This window comes from Panthera tigris, chromosome F2 (genome assembly GCF_018350195.1).
Source record: "Panthera tigris isolate Pti1 chromosome F2, P.tigris_Pti1_mat1.1, whole genome shotgun sequence".
Classification (NCBI taxonomy): domain Eukaryota; kingdom Metazoa; phylum Chordata; class Mammalia; order Carnivora; family Felidae; genus Panthera; species Panthera tigris.
Window position 1 is genome coordinate 34,078,279 of NC_056676.1, and position 26,417 is coordinate 34,104,695.

Sequence of the window (26,417 nt, forward strand, 5' to 3'; positions counted from 1 at the left end):
ATATTTAGCAGTCTCTGGTCTCTCCTCACAAGATGCCAAAAACATTTCTCACCCTATCCCCTCCACCAGTTGTGATAATCAAAAAGTTCTCATAACATTGCCAAATGAACCTGGGATGCAAAGTTGTCCCCACTTGAAAACCACTGGGTTAGTGTATTTGTTATCTATTGCTGTGTAACAAATTATCCCTCGAATTTGGTGTTTCAGAACAATAAGCATTTATTATCTCACAGTTACTATGGGTTGGGTATTTGAGAGTGACTTAGTTGGGGGATCTGACTCAACTTTTCTAATGAGGTTGAAATCAAGATGTTTGCATCATCTAAATGCCTGACTGCGGCTAGAGAAACTGCTTCCAAGATGATTTAATCACATGGAGATTGGCAGGAGGCTCAGATCCTTGCTGGGTTTTGGCAGGATATTCTATTCCTTGCTGTGTGGGCATCTGATAAGGTTACCTGACATGTCCTCACGACATGGTGATTGCCTTTCCCAGAGCAAGTGAACTGACAGGGAGTAGGGAGCGGTCATAATACCTTTTTAAGGCTTACTCTTGGAACTACCTGTCACTTCTGATGTATTGTATCCATTAGAAGCAAGTCACTGAGTACAACTCATATTCACTTGGAAGTTAATAAGTCTCTACTTTTTAAATTTTTTTTAATGTTCATTTATTTTTTTTGGGGGGGGGGTGGGCAGAGAGAGAGGGAGACACAGAATCCGAAGCAGGCTCCAGGCTCTGAGCTGTCAACACAGAGCCTGACGTGGGGCCTGAACTCACAAGCTGCAAGATCATGACCTGAGCTGAAGTTGGATGCTTAACCGACTGTGCTACCCAGGCACCCCGAGTCTCTACGTTATAAAGGCAGGCATACCAATAAATTTGTGGGCACATTTTAAAATAATCATGGTTGGAGAAGGATTCTTTAACAAACAAGCTGGGGAAGATCACAGAGAAAATACAAAATAGATCATCATTCCATAATACATCTGAAAGGATTAAATTATTTAATGAAAAAACTGAAATTATCAAACATTAGAAAAATATAAAGATAGGTGAATGATATAATCTAAGGATGAGAAAGAACTTGTGAAGCAACAAATAATAGAAGAAAACAAAGATGGAAAAGATCAATCGTTTTATCTGGGATCAATATCTGCATACATATAAGTTGCCTTTTTGTGAATACCCCAGTAACAAAATGAACAATGGACTAACAGTAGGATACATATTTACACATATGAAAATATACTATCATGACTTTGGCACAGTGAAGGACAATCATATACTCTCAAGCAGTGCTTTGGGAAAATTGATAATAGCAATGTAACAACAGTAATTTATTGATTATGTGCCACAAAATTTTAGGTATTTTATTTATAGCAATTCATTTGCTTTTTACTACATCACATAGCATTATACCAATTTTCTGGTTAAGGCACTGTCAGATGAAGGAATTTGGCCAAATCTCATAGTTTGTAGGTGGCAGCAAAATTGACCTATCCAATCGTCAGTAGGCATGGTGCCTCGGGATTGCCATACTTTAGGGGCCCATAAAAATGTTTTATTTTCTTTTAAAATCAGAAAGGAAAAAAATGAATGGTTTGGTTGAAGAAAATGTTTTAATGTATAATATTAATGTTATTAATATGTTTGTCATTATATCAATGTAGTTATGAATGTAATTTTTGATATTGCTTTATGGAGGAAGAGGTCCACAAAGACCCATGGAAGTCTGAATGTGGCCTTCCTGGGTGGCAGAAATGCATTTTGATCCCAGGCAATGTGACACCCAAGCCTATGTTCTTTCTGGAAGGCAACTTGCCAATGTGTTTCAAAAGGGCTAAAAGTGTTCACACATCTGATTACTTTTAAGGGTTTAAACTAAGAATAAGTAAGGACAAAGACAATGATTTATTTAAAAATATTTTTTTAGTGTTTATTTTTGAAAGAGAGAGACAGAGCGCGAGTAGGGGAGGGGCAGAAAGACAGGAGACACAGAATCTGAAGCAGGCTCCAGGCTCTGAGCTGTCAGCACAGAGCCCTACGTGGGGTTCAAACTCATGAACTGTGAGATCATGACCTGAGCTGAAGTTGGACACTTAATCAACTGAGCCACCCAGGTGCCCTAAAGACAATGATTTATAAAAAGATACTTATTTATAATAGTATTCATTTGAAACCAAAGAAATGTTGAATAATGAAAAGCTGATTCAATATTGGCTATCAATTTAGGGGCCTAGGTGACTGTTAGGAGCTTCTGAATGGAAGTAAACCAAGGGGAAACTAAGACTCAGGGGAGCTGAACATGAGAGAGTAGAGCAGGAAGTGGAAGGAGGTCTATAGGCATCCTGGAGATGGAGTGCAGACCTCTGCTGAATATATGTATGTAGTATCAGAGATTGCACTTGTAAGCATGTTCCTGAATTTATTTTTAAAGGGATTAGACAAGCAAAATGGTGAGGAAAAGGTTAGAAGAATCAGTACTCATTACAGCAGAGATCAGTGAACACAATCAGGAAACTGAAGATAGAGCTCTGAACCCCAAAGACAGAGGAACCAAGCATGTAAGAGTAAAGAGGCCTTGAAGATCATGTTAATCTTTCTCTTGAAAGCTCTGAAGAGCCAATGAAAGATTTTAAACAGTGAAGTGACATGTTCAGATGTATATTTTAGAATAATCATAGTGGATTATTGTACATTGAACCCTGGTAGGAATTCAGTGTGTAGAAACTGATGGAATGGAGAGGAAGAGAATGTACATTCATTCAATCAAGAGTTATTCAATCCTACAATTGTTCATGGGGTGTTGATGTTGTTCTTGGTATACAATTCTTTTAAAAGCTTAATTAGGATGGAAGAAGAGAGTGAACTAGAAACAGGTTTTAAAGTCAAGGAAAAATTTACAACAGAAAAGACTTAAAACATGATCATGCTGAGGGGGTCACAGAAAGGAGCAGACAGTAAAGAGGTTTGCTTTGGAGAGGAGCAGGGATACCCAGCTTTTTAGACAGAAGGAAAACTAATAAGCTTTGGTGTGGATGTAGGTAATTTGTGGGGTTTGGGTGAGGAAATCAAGCAAAAATTGTAGAAACCCGTGCTCAATGGCCTTTATTATTTCTTAAGTAGAAGACCAGGTCATCTGGTGAGTAATGTGGTCACCACTGACTTCTATTTGCAGGGTGGCCTTTCTTCTAAAAGCAATACACTGTACCAACATCACTCCTCCGGACTAGTTGATTCGTTTGTATAAATGGGAATAACAGACACTTTTCCATGGTATTGCTGTGTGAATTTGTTGCATTGACACACGCACTTGCTTAGTATTGATTTATCTTTGTACTCACACTGGAGTAGGGGGAGTGAATGTTTTGATTACTCATAAAAATAAAGTAAAAGTCTTCCAGTATGATCATCTAATCTGTTAAATGCAATATTTACTCTTGCAATGGGTTCTAAGTCAGATACTGAGGTCAAGGAGTATAATTGCTATAAAGCATTCAACAAAAGAACGCCAGTGTCCCGAGGACTTAACTTGAGGTCATTCACGGGTTCTGCCCTGAACCGGAAAGTCAGGTCAGCAGCACCTACCTCTAGTTTAGAACAGGCTCTTCCCAAATCTCAGAGGCAGCCCCGCCCCTTCCACAGGTTCGGGCCCCGCCCCCCTCTCCCATTGGCTGGCCCTCTACCTCTTCTCGACCGCTCCAAAGACCCGGAGGAGCGGAGTTTTCCAAAAGCATCATCAGGGCGCCCTCGCTGCGCATGCTCGCGGGAAGCCGGATTCCGCGTCCGGAGTTGGAGGTTTTAGGCGGCCGCGGCGCAGCGCGCTGTGCGGGGCCGGCGGGGAGGCGCGCGCTCGCGGCGCGGCGCCGGCGACGCGAGCACGCGGCGCGCTCTTGAGGAGGGAGGTGTGGGGTCTGCTGGGGGTGGCGCGTGGCCGGGGTGGGGGTGGGGGGAGGGTCGGGTGTCGGCGAGCGCGGCGAGCGGGTTCCCAGTGGCTGCAGGCGGCCTGGGCTGCCGGGGCCGACGCCTGGGTGGCTGTTGCCGCCGCCGCCGCCGCGCCTGCTGCGAGATGGCGATCTTGGGTGCGGAAGGGTGAGGGCGCCCGCCGCTGGAGGAGGCGCCGCTGCTTTGGTCGCTCGACCGCCGGGAGCCGACAGCTTCGCGCCGGGTAAGGACGCTTCGGCAGGGGACTGGGGGTGCGGGCAGGGCGGGGGCGCGGGCCCAGAGCCTTCTCGGCGGTGCCGGTAGCCCGGCACTGGCAGCCCCGGGGCGGGACCCTCTGAGGGGCCGTCGGGGACGGTCCGCGCCGCCCTGGCTGCCTTCTCCAGCCCAGGGGCCGGGAGTTTTCTGGGGTGGGGTCACGGGTCTTGCCCCGAGTTGGCCTTGGCACAGGCCCGAGCTAATGATACTGGAGCGAAGTGTTTCCGTGACTCTGCAGCCGCGCTTCTCAAGCTTCCTTAGCCTTCTCAGCGTTCTACCTTCTTTTCCTTTGCTTAACACCTCTCCGAAAAACACCAGTGTATGGACTTACTGCCCGTGCCCTGACTTTCACCGCAATTCTGCTGTCCCAAACCAAGGACTCCCAGGCTTCGAACGTCTTTTAATGACGTGTTTTGTTTTGTTTTGTTTTGTTTAAATCACTCCGGCTTCTTCACTGACTCTGCAGTACCCCCCCCCCCAACACAACCCCCACCTCCACCTTTGTGACCCGGTAGATCCCAGTGACCTTGCAGTTTTTAGTAGTCCTTATCTGTGACTTGGACCGTCTTTTATCTTTGATTTTTTTTTTTAATTTTGTAGTTTGCCCATTGCTTTTACAGCCCTTAAATGATCAGTCTTCTCTTTACTCCATCGTTTAGAGTTGAGCGTCCAATGCTCCCATAATTATATGAAACCTTCCTTACCAAAGACAAGTATCTATTATTTTGACATTTTTACTTTCCAGGTTAAAATATTTCCCAGGGGCTTGATATGGCTTTCTTTTTCTGCTTGGCAAATTTTTATCTTTTTGTGTAGGCTAATGTGCAAGAAGATTTGAGTTTCTGCTTTAAAAAGCTATTGGTAATAGTGGAAAAGAATAATGTACAAAGTTATCTTTTATCCCCCTTTGGTTTTTTACCTGAAGTGCCTGGTGTGCAATGTTTGCGGATTTCTGCAAGAATTCATCCTGATGTATAAATCCACTTTACCTAAGTCTCTGTATTATACAAGCAAAATGCACCTTTTAAAAAACAAAGGCATTCTTTTATTTGTGACTTGTTTTTAGCCATTAAGTAGGTACGTAGCTGTGATTGGAAATTATCACTTTTCGTAAATAGTTAATATATTTTTTAAGTGAAACCTTAGTGACCAAGTGTTGGGAGCTACTCAAATTGAGAAGTGTAAAGTATGTGGAATAGTTACTTGATATGTAGCTTATTAATGTTTTCAAGTAGTCCTTTCCGTAAAATGCAAAACTGTTTATAAGACATCCAACACCAGGACTTAAAAAAGGTTATGTTTTTTGGAAGCCTGGTGTGATAAAGGATGTCGCAAGTAAGTTCTCTGCCTGCAAAGAGATAATAATTTTTGCTGTTTACCCCATGAAGGCTGAAATTTCTTTTACTTCCTTGCATCTACTGCATGACTGTGTGAGGTATTAGGGGGAATGTAAAGGTGCGAATTATAGCAGTTTCTGCCTTCACAGACTAGTTAGGCAGGTAGCACTATACACAAATGCTCCATGTGTCTTTTAATACATAGCTAAATTTCATATGGAATTCAGATTGGGAGGGGGTAGAGCTCACATCATATTTAGTAAGGTGGGGTGAGAGGTGTTAATTCATAGAGCCTTCAGGCTTCTGAAGTCTTTGTTTTGAAGGATGATTATGACTTTTGATAAGCTGAGAGGGGCGCCTGGGTGGCTCGGTCGGTTAAGCGTCCGACTTCAGCTCAGGTCATGATCTCTCGGTCCGTGAGTTCGAGCCCCGCGTCGGGCTCTGTGCTGACAGCTCAGAGCCTGGAGCCTGTTTCGGATTCTGTGTCTCTCTCTCTGACCCTCCCCCGTTCATGCTCTGTCTCTCTCTGTCTCAAAAATAAATAAATGTTAAAAAAAAAAAAAATTAAAAAAAAAGATAAGCTGAGAAAGGTAATCCAAGCAGAGAGAAGGGACTGAGAGAAAAGAGCACAGAGTTCATATATTTGGGGAGAGGCAAGTAATTCTATTTGGATGGAACATAAAGTATTTGTGCTAACATAAAGGGTGATAAAAATTGAAGTAAAAGTTTGAACCAGTTTATGATTGCTTTTAATGCAAGGCTGATGACCTTGGATTTAGTAGGCATTGGGGGTTTAACAGATGATTTTTGAGTTGCTAATGAAATGATTAAACTTTTGTTTTTAGAGGATGAATTTGGCAGCAATGTGTAGTGTGAATTGAGGTAGATATCTGGAGGGAGAAAGACCTCTTGATTGCTGTGGTCATAAATAATAGGGGTATGAACTATGGCTGTCATAATAGTAATGGAAAGGAGGAAGGAAGTTGAATGGACAGAATTTGATGATGAGAGAGAAATGAAGAAAGTAAAAATAACTAAGATTCTGATCTAGGTTGGGAAAATACCATTTTGAGCAACATCTTTGGAAGCTTTATCTTTGGCAAACGTATGTTACTTTACAGCAGTTCTCAACCTTTTGATAATTACTAATCCTTGGTTAAACTAAAAAAATCTGGCCTGGAAAACTTCCGTATGAACCTGTGCTTTGTGAATGTAATTTTATTTATTTATTTTTTTAACATTTATTTATTTTTGAGACAGAGAGAGAGAGAGAGAGAGAGAGAGAGAACGAACATGAACAGGGGAGGGTCAGAGAAAGAGGGAGACACAGAATCTGAAACAGGCTCCAGGCTCCGAGCTGTCAGCACAGAGCCCGACGCAGGGCTCGAACCCATAGACCGCGAGATCATGACCTGAGCCGAAGTTGGACGCTTAACCGACTGAGCCACTCAGGTGCCCCTGTGAATGTAATTTTAGAGAAGTCCATGAACCTGAACTCACCTGAAGCTTATCCATGGAACCTGTGGGTCAATGGGTTGGGCTAGGAGCAACTCTCAGAATTAACTGCGGCTTTTGAAACCATTGAATCTTCAAATTCTTTCATTTACTGATAACCCTTACTATAGAGACTTACCTCATATACACTTATGTATATATCTCTTTACATTTGTGTTGTGGTTTATGGCTTACAAAGAATTTTGACTATGCTGTTATTTGCTATTATATAACGACAAATTAACCCAAGGGGTTAAATGATTTGCCCTAAGTGTTTCAGTTAGTATAAAGTGGAATCAGCAGCTGATTGACACTGATGGTTTTCTTTCTTGTTAGATGTATGATTTAGCATTAGTTGCATATAGTTACTGCCTTTAAGTGACCTCATCAGTAAGACTAAATGATCCTGGAGGTTCCTTCTGGTTTTTAACCTTCTGTGATTCTTGGGTCTTTGATTTTCATTGAACTGTCTGTACCCTTCTTGTTTTCCATGTGCTTGAGTGCTAGTGAGACAGAATGAATGGGGTGTATGGAGAGCAGCAGAGAGCAATTTCAGACCAGTCATTTACTTTTTAATTTCCTTTGTATCTCAGTTTGGGTTTGTGGGTAGGGGAAGGTAAATGAAATAAGAAACCTTAAGAACTTTTATCTTTATTCTGTCTTCTGTATTCAGGTATGCCTTACTTAAGAATACTCATTTTACTTCATTCATGAAGCCTTATCAAGTGAAAATAGAAACTTTACAAAAGAAGTGTGGGGTCCTAATCAGTGCATTTTTTCATTTGATTAAGTTGCTAACTCTTCCTAGTATGGTTAAAGCATAATTTGATTAGTAAATAATTGACTTTTCTCCACCTATAAGATTATCTTCCTGGAAGGGAACCTGAACAAGTTATTATTTAGTGTCTTGCATAGCTCTAGAAACTTTGATTCCATAATTATTAGAAAGACTGGGGTCTTTTTTACCATTTCTATAAAAATATGATGTAATAACAAGTAGTGGAAAAAATAAATTGGCCTTTTTAGTGGTGTTGAAGGAAGTAGTTGCTAATACTTAATGGAGGAAAAATGTCTAGCAAAAGCACATACATAGATGATTTTTCTTCTCTGCTGGCATTAAGAAGAGTATCATATCTTACATTTGTATAGCATTTGACATTTTTCCATAATGGCTATATAGACTATCATTTGATTCTCATGACAGCTGAGCAGTAGATGTGTCAGGAGATAATTATTGCTTTTTAGATGAATACATTGATGCTCAAAGAAGTTAAAACATTTTTTCAAGTGTATGACTTGTAGGTAGCTAAAATTAGAACTAGAGCTAAAACTCATATTTTTGTTCCTAGGTCAGCAAATTTTTTTTTTTTTTTTTTTTTTGCACTAACTCTTCATCTACAATGAAAATTTAGCTGAAGGCTATATGTGAGGAGTTAGAATTTATCTGTTTGGAATCTGTGTTAAACTTTTGTACTATGTACATGTGAACTTGTCTACTTCCTTTGTGTTAAAATGGTAACCTCATAGCAGTGGCTGTTGTTGGGTAATTTTGAAATTTGTAAGTATTCATCACAAAATAGTTAACCTGTCAAGAAAAGAGCTAAAGTTGATTTTTTTTTTTTGAAAAAGTACATTGGTGAAATATAAATATTAATTTCTTTCTGAAAATTTGATTTTTTTCTCTGTCTTTTTTTGTTTTTTTGTTTTTTTTTTGAGAGAGGGCGCAAATGAGTGAGGGGCAGAGAGAGAAAATCCCAAGACTGGCAGAGAGAGAGAAGCAGGGCTCACCTGAAGCGGGGCTTGAGCTAACCTGATGTGGGGCTCGAACACATGAACCACAAGATCATGAACTGCGAGACCATGACCTGAGCTGAAGTCACATGCTTAGCCAGCTGAGCCACCCAGGCGCCCCTGAAAATTTGATTTTAATTCAGCTGTTTTTACAGATGAAGTTTGTTCTTCCTTTATAAAAGCCCAGTTTCTGAAAATTTGTATTTTTGGAGCATATAAATCAAGACGTGATTTCCAAAAGTGTCATGATGTTTCGTGATTTTTACTATTACATAAAAAGCTTTATCATTAAAAAAAGATTTGCCATTAAAGCTCTTGTATACACTTCAGATTCACATGATTAAGCAACTTTTGGAATATATTATGTGAAACCATATGCCAGATAATTCCTAAGTTAGAAGGAAAACCAACATTTGTCTTGACATTCCCTAAACCTGTTGTTTATTCATAATAACAGCCTATTTAACTATTACATGCCAGGTATTGTGCTGGGTGCTGGGGTACAGTGCTGAGAGGAAAAACATGAAGCCTGTACTCTTGGAACTCAGAGTTTAGTAGACTCACTAACATTAAGAAAGGCATAAGACTTTATCTTACATGGTTGTGTGGATGTTTGGGACTATAATTAATTTCATCTCTCTCCTTTTCTCTGAGTTTTGAACAAATTAGGTAAAAACACAAGGAACCAGGGGCTCCTGGGTGGCTCAGTCAGTTGAGTGTCTGACTTTGGCTCAGGTCATGATCTCACGGCTCGTAAGTTCGAGCCCCATATCGGGCTCTGTGCTGACAGCTCAGAGCCTGGAGCCTGCTTCATATTCTGGGTCTCTCTCTCTCTCTCTCTCTCTCTCTCTCTGTCTCTGTCTCTCTCTCTGTCTCTCTCTCTCTGCCCCTCTCCCACTCATGCTGTCTCTCTCTGTCTCTCAAAAATAAACAGTAAAAAAAAAAAAAAAAAAATTAAAACACAAGGAACCAGGTAAACATCGTTTTGGTCATTTATTGCTGTGTGACAATCCTAAAACTAAGTGACTTAAAACAACCACCTTTTTTTTTTTAATTTTTTTTTTAAATGTTTTATTTATTTTTGAGACAGAGACAGAGCATGAGCAGGAGAGGGGCAGACACAGAATCCAAAGCAGGCTCTAGGCTCTGAGCTGTCAGCACAGAGCCCGACACGGGGCTCGAACTCACAAACTGCGAGATCATGACCTGACCTGAAATCGGATGCTCAATGGACTGAGCCACCCAGGTGCCCCAGAACAACCATCTTATTTGCTTACTGTTTTACTATCCTGCACTGGACTTATTTGAGGATTTTGAGTTTTGCTGATGGCCGCTCTAAAGGCTGCATTCAGCTGGCAGTTCAGCTGGGAGCTGGTCTTCTCTCTTTTTTTCTCTTACTCTCTTTTTCTTCATGTTTCTCATAGTGTCAATTCCCCGCCCCTCCCCCCCCCCCCCCCCCCACGGCCTTTCCAGCAGTTTTGCTGGCCTTACGTGGTGGCTTAGGACTCACAACAAGTGCAAAAGAAGAAGCAACCAGGCCTTCTTAAGGCATAGGCTTGAGATGAGCATAGCATCATTTCTGCCACCTCTGTTGATTAAAGCAATTCACGGGTCCAGCCCAGATTCAAGGGAAAGAGATGAGACAAGTATGTGAATCCCAGGATTGTACCAGACAGCTGTATTACACCAAAATGGGGCTTCTGGAAAACTGTTTATGAAACTGAGACTTAGGCTGCCTAGTACTTTCAGTACTAGGCCTGTCAGTGGGAAAATGGAGTCTGAAATGCAAAAACAATAGCATATTTGGCTTATTATACAAATGGAAATAGCTGGCAATATTCTTGGGTAGAAAAGAAAATTTTGGAACTCTGGGGTTTCACCCATAATGGAGCAGAATTGACTTGCTCTACTTGAGGGCAGTGGTATCTAAAAAAGTGCAGAGCCCAGAGCCCAGGCTGCTCCGAAGCAGTGATTTACCCAAGTCTCCCAAATTGGATAAGACAAATGTCCTAGTCAGCACACTGTGCAGAGTGGGCTATGGTGGGCAGAGAGCCCTCCTCTTAGCCCTTGTGATTAGATGTGAGGCTTAACAGTAGCAGAGCTCCTTGGTGAGTCACTCTGGCCTTGACAAACCTTGAGCAACCTGGTGCCTCACAAATACTATTTTCTGTTTGCAGTGTCTTGGGGAAAGGTTAGGATAAGCCACTCTTCCTTGGAGAGGAGTTGTTACAGTGGAGAGACTGGGATGGGACTTTTCTCTCATTCGGGAATGGTAAGACAGAAAGTAATGCTTTTATCCTTTCTAGGAACAAGTAGAGTCTGAGTGCTTAGCTGGGTTTTTCCTCACTTTATCTTCATTGCTTTATCAGTTTATCTTAGTCTCAGTGGTATTTTCTTTTTTTATAGTTCACGTTATCTACTGTATAACGTTATGGCTAACAGTGGGATGAAGAAGATGAATGTTACATTATTATTACAGTATAGTTTCTGGATGGAATAATGAATCAATGTATTTCATTTAAAGAATTTAGGTAGATTTGAAGCATTTCATGTATACTGAGAAATGAACTCCTGCATCCTAGTGTAAATAAATCTCTGCACATTTCTGAAAATATTATGTTGGCTGTTGGGAGGAGTTTGGTAATTGAATGTACTGAGAAACAATTTATATAAATAGGAAAGGGTAGAGCACAAAGAAGGGAACAGATAGAATTACCTTAAGGTGTTTCTCTATGACTCTTCAGGGTAGTTCAGAAATGTACTAGCATTAACAGAATTGTAGGTGTGATAGCTTTTTTATTTAACTAATGAAAAAAGTTCTTTTGATAGCTGTTTAGTATACCCATAATTATGATTAAATAGGGTGGGTGGAAGCAAACTGTTGAGTCCTGACTTGAAGTAGGATACTCCAGTCATATGTTAACCCCAGCTTGCCAAGTTGTACTATTTTTTGTGCTTAGTGTGGGAAGGAGAATTAAATGAACTTGCTCTGTATAAAGTAGGACATACTTTACCAAAGTAATAAACTAGATCGTGGCACTTCTAAAGTTTAAGAATTAAAGGCATTTTGGCATGTGTGTTAAGAACTGTAGCTTTAAAGTCAGGTGTAACTGACTTCTGTCAATGCTTTTTAATAGCATTGTTGCTTCAGTTTCTTCTGTAAAATGTAGTGAATATTTTTGTTACTGGATTTTTGTAAGGATTAATTGAGATAATGTTTGTAAAGCTGAAAGCTGGTCCCTGAGACATAAGCAGCTCTTAAGTCATTTTTATTGCTCTTCACAATTACTAATAAGCAAAATTCAAACAATCCACTTTTCTGTGAACCACTCATTTCAACTCAAAGATAGTTTTAGATTAGTTTTGGCATGAGCAGAGCAGTATGTCTGATCTTACCTTTTAACTTAAAAAAATAAGTTGCTAAAAGGTTAAGAATGAATCTGAGAAGGACACTGACTCAACATGGCTGGCAGTTTCTCAGCTGGTGATGGTTTGGCTGCACAGTTTGGGAGCAAGAAATTGTTAATACCATCAATAGATGAATTACAGTATAGAACAGTGTTTATCAGTGCGCAGCCCCTTCATCAGAGTCATCCGGGGTATTTGTTAAACAAGATGTCTGAATACTTTTTGAGAACTATGGTATGGTCCTTGACAGTGGAGTTCAAGAATCTTCATTATTAACAAATATCTCAGATGATTTTATACATATTAGTTTTAGAACTGCTGGTAGAGACTGAATCAGTAATTTGGGGGTTCTGGTGTTCTCAGAGACTGTTTTTAAAGCTACAGTGTTCAGTAAACACATGTATAGTGTAAACAGAGAGCTTACCATCTGAACCTTTCAGATGTTTAAAGAGGCTTAAGATAATTGCCAATGACTTGATCCAAACAAACTATAGAAACCTGATACAGGGTGATTATGTAAGTAGTAGGCAGGAGAAGTAGCCATGCAAGAAGCATCCATTAGGCTTCCTTGTTCAATAAAACTTCCCCATGCTTCTACAAAAGAAGATACTCTTTTGAGTAAAGATATTTCTTCTTGGGATGCCTGGGTAGCTCTGTCAGTTAAGAGTCTGACTCTTGATTTCAGCTCAGGTCATGATCTCATGGTTCTTGAGTTCAAGTCCTGCACTGGGCTCTATGCTGATGGTGCAGAGCCTGCTTGGCATTCTGTCTCTCCTTCTCTCTGCCTCTCACCTGCTTGTGTGTTCCCTCCCTCCCTCCCTCCCTCCCTCTCAAATAAACTTAGAGATATTGCTTCTATAAAAATGCCTATGAAACAGTTAAATTAGATATTGTAATTTTCAGATAGTCTGATTGCTTTTCATTTAGCGAAAATAACTCAAAATAGAGAGATTGAAGTATGCCTACTTTAGAATTTGGTCATTTGGGTAGAAAGTAGGTTGGATGAAGACCATAATTTATAATCTGTCTCTTGTGGGGAAAGCCATTGCTTAGCTTAAGGGTGTTGACTTGGGAAAAATGTTGTGAGAAAAGATTTAATTTTAAATCGTCAAGAAAAAAAAGTTGATGCTTGTTTTCTCTAACTTTTGTTTAAGGCAGTGGTTTGAGACAGCCTGGGTTTTTTTTCATTTAAACCTTCCTCAGTCCTGTGACCATATCTGATAATGGAAGAGCAGATCTTTAAGTTTGGGCTATTCCTGGAAAAACTTAACCTGTGTTTATATTAACCATATTTTTATTGTGTTAGTGCATTTTTGTGGTAAAAAAAAAACAAAACAAACATGCCAGACCCATGATTCTTTCTAAATTTGAGTGGAAAGGATTAGTTGGCATTTGTTTGAGGAACATACTGTTTTTGTGTTTGATTGCACTGACTTTGTGGCCAGTGCTTTGGGGAGAAAAACAATAATAAACTCATTTCTTGTCCTATGAGCTGTGAAATAATATTGTCAATATTTACATGTGAATACCCAGGATGGAAAATGTACATTATACTCCAGAATTTCATTGTTCTAAGTTAAAAGTTTTGGTAATTATAACTTGTTTAAACTTTTGTGTGATTTTTCCTTTAAAGTGTTAGCTATTTAATTGGTTAGGCCTTAAAGTAAGACAAACTTAGATTTGAGTTTTCCAAATTCTTTTTTTTTTTTTTTTTTTAAGTTTATTTATTTATTTTGAGAGAGGGCACAAGCAGGTGAGGGGCAGAGAAGGAGAGACAGAATGCCAGGCAGGTTCTGTGCCATCAGCGCGGAGCTTGATGAGGGACTTGAACTCAAGAACTGTGAGATCATGACCTGAACCGAGATCTAGAGTCCTATGCTTAACTAACTGAGCCACCCAGGTGCCTTCCCTCTTTTTTTTATGTTATGTTATGTTATGTTATGTTATGTTATGTTATGTTATGTTATGTTATGTTATGTTATGTTATTTTGAGAGAGAGCTTGTGGTGAAGGGACAGAGAGGGAAAGAGAACCTCCAGTGTAGAGCTGACAAAGGGCTCGATTCCACAACCAACCCTGGGATCCAGGATCTGAGCTGAAATCAAGAAGAGTCAGATGCTTAACTCGAGGTTGTTATTGGCTAAGTGATCTGATTGGTCAAATTAACCTTGGATTAAGCCCTCATATTATCATATGTAAACTAGGTATTCATATGTAAAGTAGTAGTAATACCTAATTCATAGTTTTCTTGTGTGACTTAAAACTGGCACTTAGAAACAAGTAAATAGGATGCGTTCATAATACCTTGTTGATGACAGATAGGTTTCAGAATTTATATTTAATTTAGAATGGTAATGGACTCCATACACTATGTTAGGTAAAACCCCAGTGAAATATAGGGCAGTAGCCTCTACTTTCTTCAGCAGTGTTTAAGTATGGATAAAATAATGAATGACCACACATCCAGTCGGATTTGGCTATTAAATGAGTCCAAGTCAGTTTAGTTTTTGACACCAAATGAGTTATGAAGTAGCTTTATGATTTTATAGTTTTCTGGGTTTTAGATTTGTGGATAAAGGACTGTGTCCCTGTATTTCTACTGTATTTTAAACATGAGAAGACTTACATTATTCTAAGAGTAAAGTTTTAGCTGTTTAGTTGATTTTCTCATTTTGGAAAGTTTCTGTGTATTTTAGATTCTGATATTTTTCTCTAAGAGTGAGAATATCTGATGGAAGTTTATACTTAGCAGCCTGCTTTAAAATTCTTAGGAAGAGTAATAGTAAATTAACATTGTGTGTCAGTTACTTGAGTAGCTTTAAAAATCCTGAAATTGTGTATTTATAACAAAAATTTACCATTATTTCTCTTGAGTGGTTAAATGTAATTTTGATCTTTATTGCAGATTCAGGGGGTTTTGCTGTGTATCATTTCGCAGCATGGCCATGTGACTGAAATGCCTTTCTTATCCTCTTATCCTCTACAGTTGTGGAAGTATGGTAGAACAGTATTGGAGTTTCTCTGCCTCAGAATCTTGAGAATATGGCTAGAGTGGTGGTGGTGAAGGAATAGGGTTAGGAAATAAATACTCATTGCACATCCTCTGTATTCCAGATTCTACAAACAGTTCTAGTTTCCTAGAGTTGATGCTAATTAATACTTCCTTTTTGCTTCTCAAAACCATGTTAGTATCCTCATTTTACAGATGAGAAAACTGAGACTCAGAGGGGTTAATTATATACAAATAGAGTTGAAGTTTGACCTTAGGTGTGTCCTACTCTATAAGTAGTTCTTTATATTACATTACCTCAGTGTGCTCTTCTTACACTAGAAATTGGCACTTTGGAATTGAAGCATTAGCACATTTCCATGGCTACTTAAATGCTAGTAAATTAGAATCTTTAATGTATTAAGAAGAATCAGGAACCGTTTTGGTGTGAACTTAACTTTGGGTCATAATATCTTATCAGCGCAATGCAGAAGAGCACTAACCTCATCAGCAGGCCTGGGTTGGGACTGCCATTAAGAAGCTTTGTGTCCCTGAGTAAGTCTGTTAATCACCTCTCAGCTTTAGCTCTAAACTTTCATGAGATGTAGCACATACTGTATATTTGAAGAATATCAAACGTTAAAAAATTTTGGATTCAAAGGAAAAAAGTCTGGAAATCAAGTATTATACTATTAAAATACAGTGCTTTGAAACAACCAACCAATTATTTCTGGAAATCTTTTTGTCATTTTGAAATACGAGATTGTACATAATATAATTACATTAAGTTTGATCCTTGCAAAAGTAGGAATGTTATGTTGCCCTGGATGTTTTTCCCAGAATACATGGAAGTGATTTATTAACCGTGATTCCACAGTTTACCTCTTTCATTGTTAGCATGTTTACGCTTTACACATTATCTTTTTTAGATTACTTGTTCTTTTTCAGTTTTAGGAAAAGCATTTTTTAATGACTAGCTTAAAAGCCCCAGAAACCACTCTACTTGAAGTTGCTTAATCTTTAAGTGATAAAATAAGAGAATAGTACTGTCAGGTTGATATAGCAAAATGCTCAGTTTAAGGCATGGGTTTAGCTCAGCATTTTTTTTTTTTTTTTAAGGTTTTATTTTTGAGAGAGAGGGAGGGAGATGGTGGGGGCAGGGGGGAACAGAGAGAGAGGGAGACACAGAATCTGAAGCAGGCTCTATCCAGGCTCTGAGCTGTCAACACAGAGCCAGATGCAGGGCTCCATTTCACAAACTGTGAGATCATGACTTGAGCTGAAGTTGGATGCTTAACCAATTGAGCCACCCAGGCACCCCAACATTCTTTTTTTCTTTAGTTTATTTATTTTGAGAAAGATACAGGGATCAAGCTGGGGAGGAGCAGCGAGAGAAGGAGACAGAATCCCAAGCAGGCCTTGCTGTCAGTGCAGATCGCTGTGAGATCATGACCTGTGCCGAAATCAAGAGTTGGATGCTTAGCCAGCTGAGCTACCCAGGTGCCCCGGCATTTTGTTTTTTATATTCTGTTTTTGTAGTGAAACGTAGTAAAAAGAACATTGACTTTGAGCCCAAGAGATCAGAGTTCAAAATCCTGACTTTCACTAGTCTTATGGCCGTGGGCAATAAATTCTTAAAGCCTAATTTTCTTCATTTGTCAGTAGGAATAATTAATGACTCTGAAGGATAATTGAAAACATTAGAGATAGTTTTTTGGTTTTCTCTGTTTGTTTGTTTCTTTTGTTATGTGACTGACAAATAATAGGAGTCCAATAAATGGTCACTGTTATTTTTACTGGTTTGGAAGTCAGAGACCTGATTCAGATCCCAGGTTTAAAACTGGCTTTGTTTCTGTGTCACTTAGACACCCCATGTAAGTGCACATGGTCCCAGGTAGTTACACTGTATCATCTTAGACTTCCACTTAGGAAGTATTTACTAAGCTCTTTTTATTCCTGTAAGCTGATGATGTAAGTTTGGAACTCAAGTTTTGAGATGCTCTTTGTTACTTAAATTTTATTTTCTTAATTAATGTAATCCAGCACACGAGTGGGAAATTTGTTTTCTACTGATATTCAGTAAGATGGGGAAAAAATTATCAAATACAAAAATTTTTTGCTTGAAAAGTTTTGGTGTTTTGCCATTGTAAACAATACTGTATATTATGAGAAATTGAGAAATTATAATTAGAAAAGAAGCTATCTCATTCTCATTATTGATATCATTTTGGTGTAGTTTTCCTTTGTTGATGTAAATAAATATTAATGTCAGTTCTTTTAAAACAAAAATAGGAATCATCTCTCTAAATTAAGAATAACTGTGAAAAATAAAGTAAAAATGTGTTTCACTTTATGATGACCTGAGGAGGAGGAAGGCAATGGAGCAAGGAGAGAAGGAAAGTTAGTGTGATAAAAGATAGAATAACAGTGCCAAAATCCTGTGTTTTTGTTTTGTTTTTAAGGGCCATCATTGCTTAGCTTAATTAGAATAATTTCTGCTAAATTTCATGTTTTTGTCCTCACTAATGTTTTCTAGTAAATGAAGTACAAGCATTTTTGATATCCCTTGCTTCCAGCAGAATAAACTGTTAATTTCATTTTTGGGGAAGTTTGTATAATGTATTCAATTATATATATATATATTTTTAAAGATGCATTTTTGTGGAGCAATATCACCATCTTGTGGCCTTCAAGAAAACTGTTGCCAAAGTTATGTTTTTACAACTGTAAGCATAAGTTAGCTTTCTCTGCTGTTTGTCACAGCTCAGTCAAGTTTGTAATAGGCAGTTCTTACTGTAAATGGGGGTGGGGAGTAGAAAACAAAATGACTTGTACACTAGGATTGCAACTTCGTAAAAAAAAAAAAGTGTATTGGAGGAAAATAATACTTTGAAAACAGTTGTGGGTTGGGTTGGTGAGAAGATTATGGATGATTGCTACTCTTATGTTCTCATGAAATATGCAGTGTTTTACAAGCAATTGTGAGCTAGAAAATCTCAGAATGTCCTGTGCTCTTTTAATAGGATTTCCAGGGCCCAGAGAAATTTAGATGTCCTGTCCCACTGTACCATTTAGTGAGACTGTTGCCTAGAGCAGTGTTTTCTGAGCTAGTGACTCTTGAAGGAATATTTTCTATGGGAACTTTTACACTTTTTCTTTCATTTTGATGATAATTTTAAAAGGGAAAAAGTCAATTCAAGAAGTATGGTGTTTCATTTAAAAGAGCACCTAAAAACTAAATGAGACCATTTGGTTTTAAGTCTGGGTTTATTTAATTGTTTTTGAGATTCGGTTGATACTAATTATCTTTCATTGGTAAATAAGTATTAAGCACTCTGTGTGCCAGGCTTTGTGGTAGGCAGAGTAGGTAAGATGGTGAGAATTTGTCCTGTACTCTTGGAATTTACAGTCGCAGATGCAGTGAGAAAAATAAAGCTATTTCGAGAAACACACAAGGTAGAAATCAAGAATTCTGGATAAAAATAGCTATAACTTTTTGAGCATTTACTGTGTGTCAGGCACCATGCAAAATGCTCTCAGTACTTTTTCTCCATGTCAGAAATTTATTTTGGAATTTTGCTTTGATTTTTGCAGGAACAATGAGTATACACACAAATAAGTATTTGTGGAAGCTCAGAAACATCTGTGTGGAACAATAGTTTCCTTATACAGTGCAAGTGGTTCAGCTGTTATGGGTCCAGTAGGCTTTTGTGGCTTGGTTTTGGTATCTTACCACCATTTATAACATTTCTGTGGGAAAATTTGTGCTGTGTTCTAAGCAGCTATCTTTCTCCCAGACTTTTAGAGTCCAATCGATGTGTAATTTGGTGATTAGCATATAACTTCTGAATTATTTTGAATAGTTAGGGCTTGAAGTTTTCAAGTTTAATGAACTGTCATTAAAATTTATATACTTTTGGATGTTGGAGTATTTAATAAATCAAATGAGCATTTTAGTTAACATTATGTTTTACTTTTGTATTGGGTATTTTTGTATTGAGCTGTTATTGTGGACTGTGGCAATGAAATCACATTGGTAAGGCAGACATGGATTACCAGGGCAAAGATGGGAGAGGATATAGAGGTTTATAGGATCTTATAGGATTTTCTTTATAATATTTTAAAGTTTTAGTTCTGTTCTATATGAGTACTTTTTTTTTTAACCTACCCACACTAGCCAATTCTACAGGGTTAATGTTTTATTAATTGTGAATTTTTATTTAACATGAATTTATTGAGTGTTCAGTAAGGGCTGAGCACTAGGCCACAGGCTGGAATTATAAAGATAAGTTTTAACAAAAAAATTTACTGTGTAATAGGGGAGATAAATAAACATGATTCCAGTGCTATGAAACACAAAGCAGCTAACTAGTCCAAATTGGAGGTGTGACACTTGAACTAAATCATGAAGAATGGTTAGAAATTAAGTAGATGAGGGTTTGAGAGTACCCAAATGTTTCTGTGAGAATTACCCTGAGCCCCCAGTGTGCATAGTCAGTCCCCCAGATGATTCTGACATGCAGCCAGGGTACGGGAGACTAGTAGTGAATTAGAAATATTTGTCATTAGGGGTACCTGGGTGGCTCAGGCGATTGAGCATCTGATTTCAGCTAAGGTCATGATCTCACGGTTCGTGAGTTCGAGCCCCAAGCCAGGCTCAGAGCCTGGAGCCTGCTTCTGATTCTGTGCCTCCCTCTCTCTGCCCCTCCCCTACTTGTGTTCTCTTTCTTTCTCTCTCTCTCTCTCTCTCTCTCTCTCTCTCTCTCTCTCAAAAATAAATTAGCATTAAAAATTTTTAAAAAAGAAAAATATTTGTCATTAGTGAGGTTTGGGTAAAGAGCTTTTCTTGAGACTACCAATTATCTTGTTTTCTCTAGCTGAATTTTAATAAATAAAGGTGGCAAGAGTATGTATATACATGATACATTTGAATAACCAGAAGTAGTTTGATAGTAGCTAGAGTATATGCCCTTTTCTCTTTTGGAACCTAAACTCTAAACGACTCTAACAATCAGTGTCATCGCTTCTAAGCATGAACTGTTAAAAACGAGTTGGAAAAAAATTCACATGTCTGTGGGGATTGGTGCTACTGCTCCCCTGGGCCCAAGTCTCTGCTCTGTTTGTCTTAAATTCCTTACCTAGCTGCATCCCTTTTCAAACAGAATGCCTTGTATTCCCAGTGTCTCAAGAAGTGCCTACTTCATTGGGGAAATGGGTTGGCCTTCTCACCTGTTCTTTTCTCTGTCTATCCTCAGTGTGAGCTACGTCTATACCTCTGTGTTAAATCTCAACTAGCCCTGCCTTCTCAGAGATCTTGTCTAGTACTCATCATTTCTTCTATGACTTCAGCTTCTTCCTGTCTGAAAATATATTCAAGTCTCTTCCATCTTCAAAAACAAACCTATGAATACACCCCTTTAAGCCTGTATATGTCTTTTCCTTCACAAACATCTAAACAATGGTTTCTTAAGCCATTAGCTTCTGGTCCTACCACTCTGTTAAAATTATTCTTGCTAAGTGCCTGCTGACATTCATATTGTGCAGTATACAGTTTTCTCTTTTTACCTGTCTTACTGTTAACCATCTCTTAGAAGCTTTTCCTGACACCTCTTCTCACCAAATCTAATTTAGGTGCTCCTCTTTTGTACTTCTGTAATATTCTGCAATGAGCTTAAAGCTGCTGATTTCTGTGTCTGTTTCCACTGCTAAATTATAAACTCATTGAGGGCAAAGAGCTTATCTTAGATGATTTAACACACTACTGTTTAACACATTACCTGAAGACACATCTGGTGTGTGTGTGTATATATATATATATATATATATATGCTGAATGACTTAATTCACAAAAATTGTTAAAAGAAATGCCTAACATTTATTGATAGATAGCTCCTTTTTGCCCCATGGTAAGTTGCTTTTCTTATGCTGGAAATATTAAATGAGAGGCTTAGGTCAGGATTTTGTGGGGAGAACATGGAGGCCCAGTCAGTGTTTATTGAATGAACCATTATCTGATGATACAGAGAGGTCCTGGAAGGAATAGGTAGGAGGTAGCCACATTTTGGACATGGAAGATGAGGGGAGATACTTCAGTAGACTGCTGAGGCAGCAACCAAATTGCCTGGGTAGAGAAGTGAGTAGGAGGTGAGAAGGAAGGGTGGCTATTCTTTTGAGAAGACAGGGGTTTTTTTCCCCCCCTTTTTTTATTGCCATTCTTTTTTTTTTTTCTTATTGCACTTGTTTCATCTGGTTTGCTTTTTGTTTGTTTTAATAAAACATGAGCCCCATGCTCATGCTAAAGGAGAGTTGGTTATGAATGCGAAGTGGGGGGAAGCACTATCCTAGGAAGTGAAAGTGGTGTTAAGCACTTAATCACTTTGGAAAGTAGGAGGGTATATTTCATTTTTAAAAACAGAACTTGGACAGGATTGCATGTAGTATAATTTTATAAGAATCTCTGTCAGAAGTTATTTAAAGTAGGTGGGGTAAGGGTCTCAAAAGGCTATAGTATTAAGTTTGAAAAGGGTAATCTCAGTGTTCAGAAAAATTAACTGATAAATTGCAGTAAATATAGTAGGACTATATATATTTTTCTGTAAATGTCTTTTTTTTTTTTTTTACTGTTTCTCATATTTAATATTGCTTTTTTAAAGTTTATTTTTGAGAGACAGAGAGAGAGAGAGCGAGTGGGAGAGGGGCAGAGAGAGATGAGGAGGGAGAGAATTCCAAGCAGGCTCTGTACTGTCAGCACAGAGTCTGATGTGGGGCTGCTCCAGCTCATGAACTGTTGAGATCATGACCTGAGCCAAAACCAAGAGTTGGACTCTTAACTGACTGAGCCACCCAGTCCTCCCTCTCATATGTTATATTTTTAATAATTTGGCATTTATACAGCACTTTGTAATTCATAAAATACTTACATGGATCTCACCTAGGCCATTTGCTACTTAGGTTAAATTACTTGTCCAAGGTCTTGTCAGTTTATTTATTAAGCATTAATTGTGTGCTGGGTATTTTTCTTAGTGCTTTGTCAATGTTAACTCGTTAACTCAAGGTAGGTATTGTTACCTTCTTCATTTTATAGACGTAAAAACTGAGGCATTATGAGGTAAAGGAGCTTGCCAAAAGTTGAACATAGTAGTCAAGTGGAGCTAAGATTTGAATCTAGGCAGTCTGGTTGCAGAATTTACACTCTTAACCACCGTTTCACTGCCTGTTAGTAAATGTGGGAGTAGAAATTCAAATCCAAATTCAAACTAGACTTTGGTAAATGATAGTTTCTTATTTTCAGTCTCCCCCTATGTACCCCTTCTTCACCTTATTAGAAATAATTGGACCACCAGGCACACTGAAAGCCTTCTATAAGTGACAGTTTAGTTGACAGGACTGGATTTGTGTTTCTTGTAACTTCAAACATTACTAGGTATTTAGAGTTTTATATTAAGTTTGTAGTAAAGGTACTTTTTAAAAAAGTTGTTAACCTGTGACTTTGAAAAGAGCAAAATGGTACTTTTATCAGCTCAAGATAGAAATATCTTTGATATTTGATCCTCTGGACTGGGCTTTGCTGTGGTGTGTCATAGCTACTGCTAATTTAACCTCTAGTTTACTGTTTAAATTCTCTTTTTAATTATTTATTACCTTTTTTGGAAGGAATTTGCACTCCATATAGACAAGAAGACTCTGTACATTTTGCTGGCTGGAACTTTATATGAAACACATTTTGTTTGAAAGGATGGGTGGTTAGTTTTGCCTTGGATAGGTAACTATCTTGTAATTATTTCTCAGATTAAGTTACTGTGATCATGGTTGTGCTTTGACTGGAGGCTTGCTACCTGTGATATACAAGGCTGATTTGAAGGCAAGGATGGAATTTGAATTAACCAGAATCCAGAAGGAACTTAATCAGAATGAGAAAGACAATTGAGTCAAATAGTTTAACTAGCTGTTGGACCTGAATTTCTGTAAATAGAGTGAATTTTATGTGAAGAGCAATGAGGAAGTAAATTGCAGGAAATTAATGGGCAGCTGTTAGTAAGGGTGTGTGCCATGATAATATGAGGAGACATAGGTTAAATTCAGCAAGGCTGCTGACTACCTCATAACATTCACATTGTTAACTATGAATGTTTGTTGATCTGAAGAAGGGAAAGAAGTTTGTATTAACCATATAACCATGACTTTAGATTGGTCACAGAGTAATTTTGAGAGCAAGGAATTCACATAGTTTGGAAATGGTTAAATTTGGTGATAAGAGAATCTACAGATAGATCAAGGTTTAGTGCTTAGAAAATTAAAATTATGTGTATAGTACATTTCAATGTAAGATTTTTATTTTGTTTTTGTTTATTAGCTTGAAGTGGCAGCAGAAAACATTAATGAGAGCATTTTGAGAAGTTTATTGTAAAGCAGATTTTCTGTGTAATTGAGAGAAATAACACTTAAAAGGTACAGTTGAATATAAACTCACTGTACACAAGAAAATGAGATAATAAAATAGGGAGAGAATGAATTTATGAAAGGGGAGATGTGAGATATATCTAGGGGGAATAAAGCCAAGAAAAGAGGACTAGATTTGTGTTGGTGGAAAAGTAGAGGTACAAATGGGAGGATAAATGAAAACAGAACCAAAAAGTTTGGGGAAAATTAATGTATTTGCCTCCTCTGGTTGAAAATCTGAAATTGAGTGGAGATATCAAATAATGAGCTGGAGATACTCATTGAGGAAATTTGACACTTTGAACATAAATACATTTTTCTCATTAAAAAAAACAACAAAAAACTTCTTGTGCTCCTGTAAAGTTCCATAATACAGTGCACTAAAAGGAACTTTGAAATTGAAAGTATAGAAGGATGGAGGAAAGATGAGTTTATTAGAGCCTGTGATTAGATAGTCATTTTTAGATTAAAATAAACCCCAAACTATAGTCAGAAATTAAAAAGTACATGTAGATGCCCATCTTTATTTGTCCTTTGGCAGATACTGCCAAGTGTTTTTAAAGTCACTGGAATGACACAGTTTAAAAGTGTTAATTCTTTATTACTCAGTGGCACTTGTAAATTATCAGGAGTGTGTTGTTTTGCATTAAAGAGGATTAGTGAGTGATACTTACATAGGTCTGTGTGGACAAGTAAACTTATTAAGAAATCAGCTAGCTTTCATGGGGCAACTGGGTGGCTCAATTAGTTAAGCGATTTTTTGTCTCTTTGTGTGGACTCCTGGTTTTGGCTCAGGTCATGATCTCATGGTTCATAAGTTTGAGCCCATGTTGGGCTCTGTGCTGACAGCATGGAGCCTGCTTTGGATTCTCTCCGCACCCCACCCCCCTCCGCCCCTCCGTGGTGCGCGCACTCTCTCTCTCTCAAAATAAATAAATAAGCTTAAAAAAAAAAAAATCAGTCAGCTTCCATCCCAAATAGAAATGTATGTGAAAGTTTGAAACTGTGAAGTGCTATGAAAACATAAAATAGTGATGATACTATTGCAGGATTTTTTTTTTTACTTCAATAGCCGAGTTCATTGTCTCACTGCTTTGATGAATGAAGAGGTGGACACAAAATGAGCAGCAGGCAAAATTTTATTAGAGTATAAGATCAGAAGGAAAGCTCTCTAAGGTTCTAGTTGCCTCCCCATGTCCCCCCCCCCCCCCCCTTTCCTTCCCCTTTGTTCCTTCTCAGGTTTTACCTTTATTGGCTGGATAACTCTAGGTGCTAGGTTGTCCATTCCTGATTGGCTCAATTGCATTGTATGAGGGGTGGTCTATGGCCATACCGTTCCTTGTTGGTCATAGGTTTTATGGTCCACTTATTTTTAGTCAGGTCTTTTGTCAAATTTCTGAGGAAAACCTGAGGGGGAGTAGGTGGTGTCTGTTATATTCTTAAGAAGGACCTTACGCCTCAGGGGGTTTGCTGTAGTCCGACATTCCCAGCATTGTTCCAAAAAATGTGTTTTTCCCCACCCAGGGATGTCAGGTCCTCATCTTTCCCTCTCTGCCTATTTTATCCTGTCTTTTCCCTATCATAATATTGCCACTAGGCACTGGTGGGAAAAAGGGGAGCTGGAGGGACTGGAGGCAGATTGTTAAGTGGACAGATTGTAGAGGGAGCATGCAGTGGTACAGCTATGGGGTCAGCCCTGCTGGTCAGTGGAATGAGATCGACTTGTGGGATACAAGGCCAAGGTGTTGTTGGCATAGATGTTGAGACAGGAGTGGGGATGATGGTGTAGTATGGGGAAGAACTGTGGGCCTGAATAGGAACTTGGAAATGCCTTTAAATGCCTTTGAATCCTTACGAGACCACAGGGGCAGTTATTTGGAGTTTAGTGAAACTAAACAATTCTGAGGGCTAAAAGGCACTGGGTATCAAGAAAGCTTCTTGCTCCTTCCTCTACCCTTTGCCCAACATGTAGTCCCAGTGGCATTGAAGCCCACTGATGAGTTGTCCCTGTAAAGTTGATTTTTCCTTTCTAATTATTTAGGTCATACAGAAATATAAAATTTAATGGGATTGTGCTTTATTGTAACAGGATTCTTTAAGAACAATCTCTTTGAGGTACATGAAAAAAGCTGCCTACACAGAACCATTATACTGTTTACTAAGGTTACCAAATACCTACCCCAGTGTGTCCTGAAGCAAGAGGTTTCCCAGGGAGCAGAACTAAACACTGGATGGTCCTGGAAAGTCAGTATGAGTCACCTTCTTATTTACTCTCTCCCATTTTATAAATTCATTGAAATGACCAATAATATCTTTTTATGAATGATCCTTATGTAGAAGTAACATTCTTGTAGCTTACGCTTTTATGAAATACTTATTTCTGTTTTAGAGTTGCTAAATCTTGGATATTTTAGGGGCAGGGAAGCTGTTTTGTTCATCTATATCTTTGCCACTTCCAGTGAGTTTTAGATTTTGTGCAGTTGATATAATAGCTTTGCCTGAATACAGGCTTTCGAACCTTCCAAGTTCCACATTCATTAGATGAAACATCTCTGGCATCTGATTATGTACCATCCTATCTTGTTACTGAAGTGTTTACTATGTGTTAATATTGTCTTCAAAACTAGGCTAAGTATTCACTGGAACTTTGTCTTCTACAGTTTTTGTGTTCTTGCCATGCCCACTTTGCAGACTAGGTGGTATGTAAGCGCGTTTATTAATTGATTCAGGTAGATAGATATGTGACAGTTTTCTGG

General features: G+C 38.5%; 1 protein-coding gene across 2 annotated transcripts in view; it reads left to right on the plus strand.

Annotated features, from left to right (window-relative positions):
- The first annotated feature begins 3,985 nt into the window (after positions 1–3,985).
- The window catches only part of WWP1 (WW domain containing E3 ubiquitin protein ligase 1), a 133,856-nt gene continuing 111,424 nt past the window's right edge, over positions 3,986–26,417 (plus strand). Inside the window, exon 1 of one of the 2 annotated variants that reach the window (XM_042972645.1) lies at positions 3,986–4,172. The gene's annotated coding sequence lies outside the window, so the exon portion shown is untranslated. Of the gene's footprint in view, positions 4,173–25,754; positions 25,906–26,417 lie in introns of those variants that run through there. The other variant, XM_042972644.1, reaches the window with a different exon arrangement.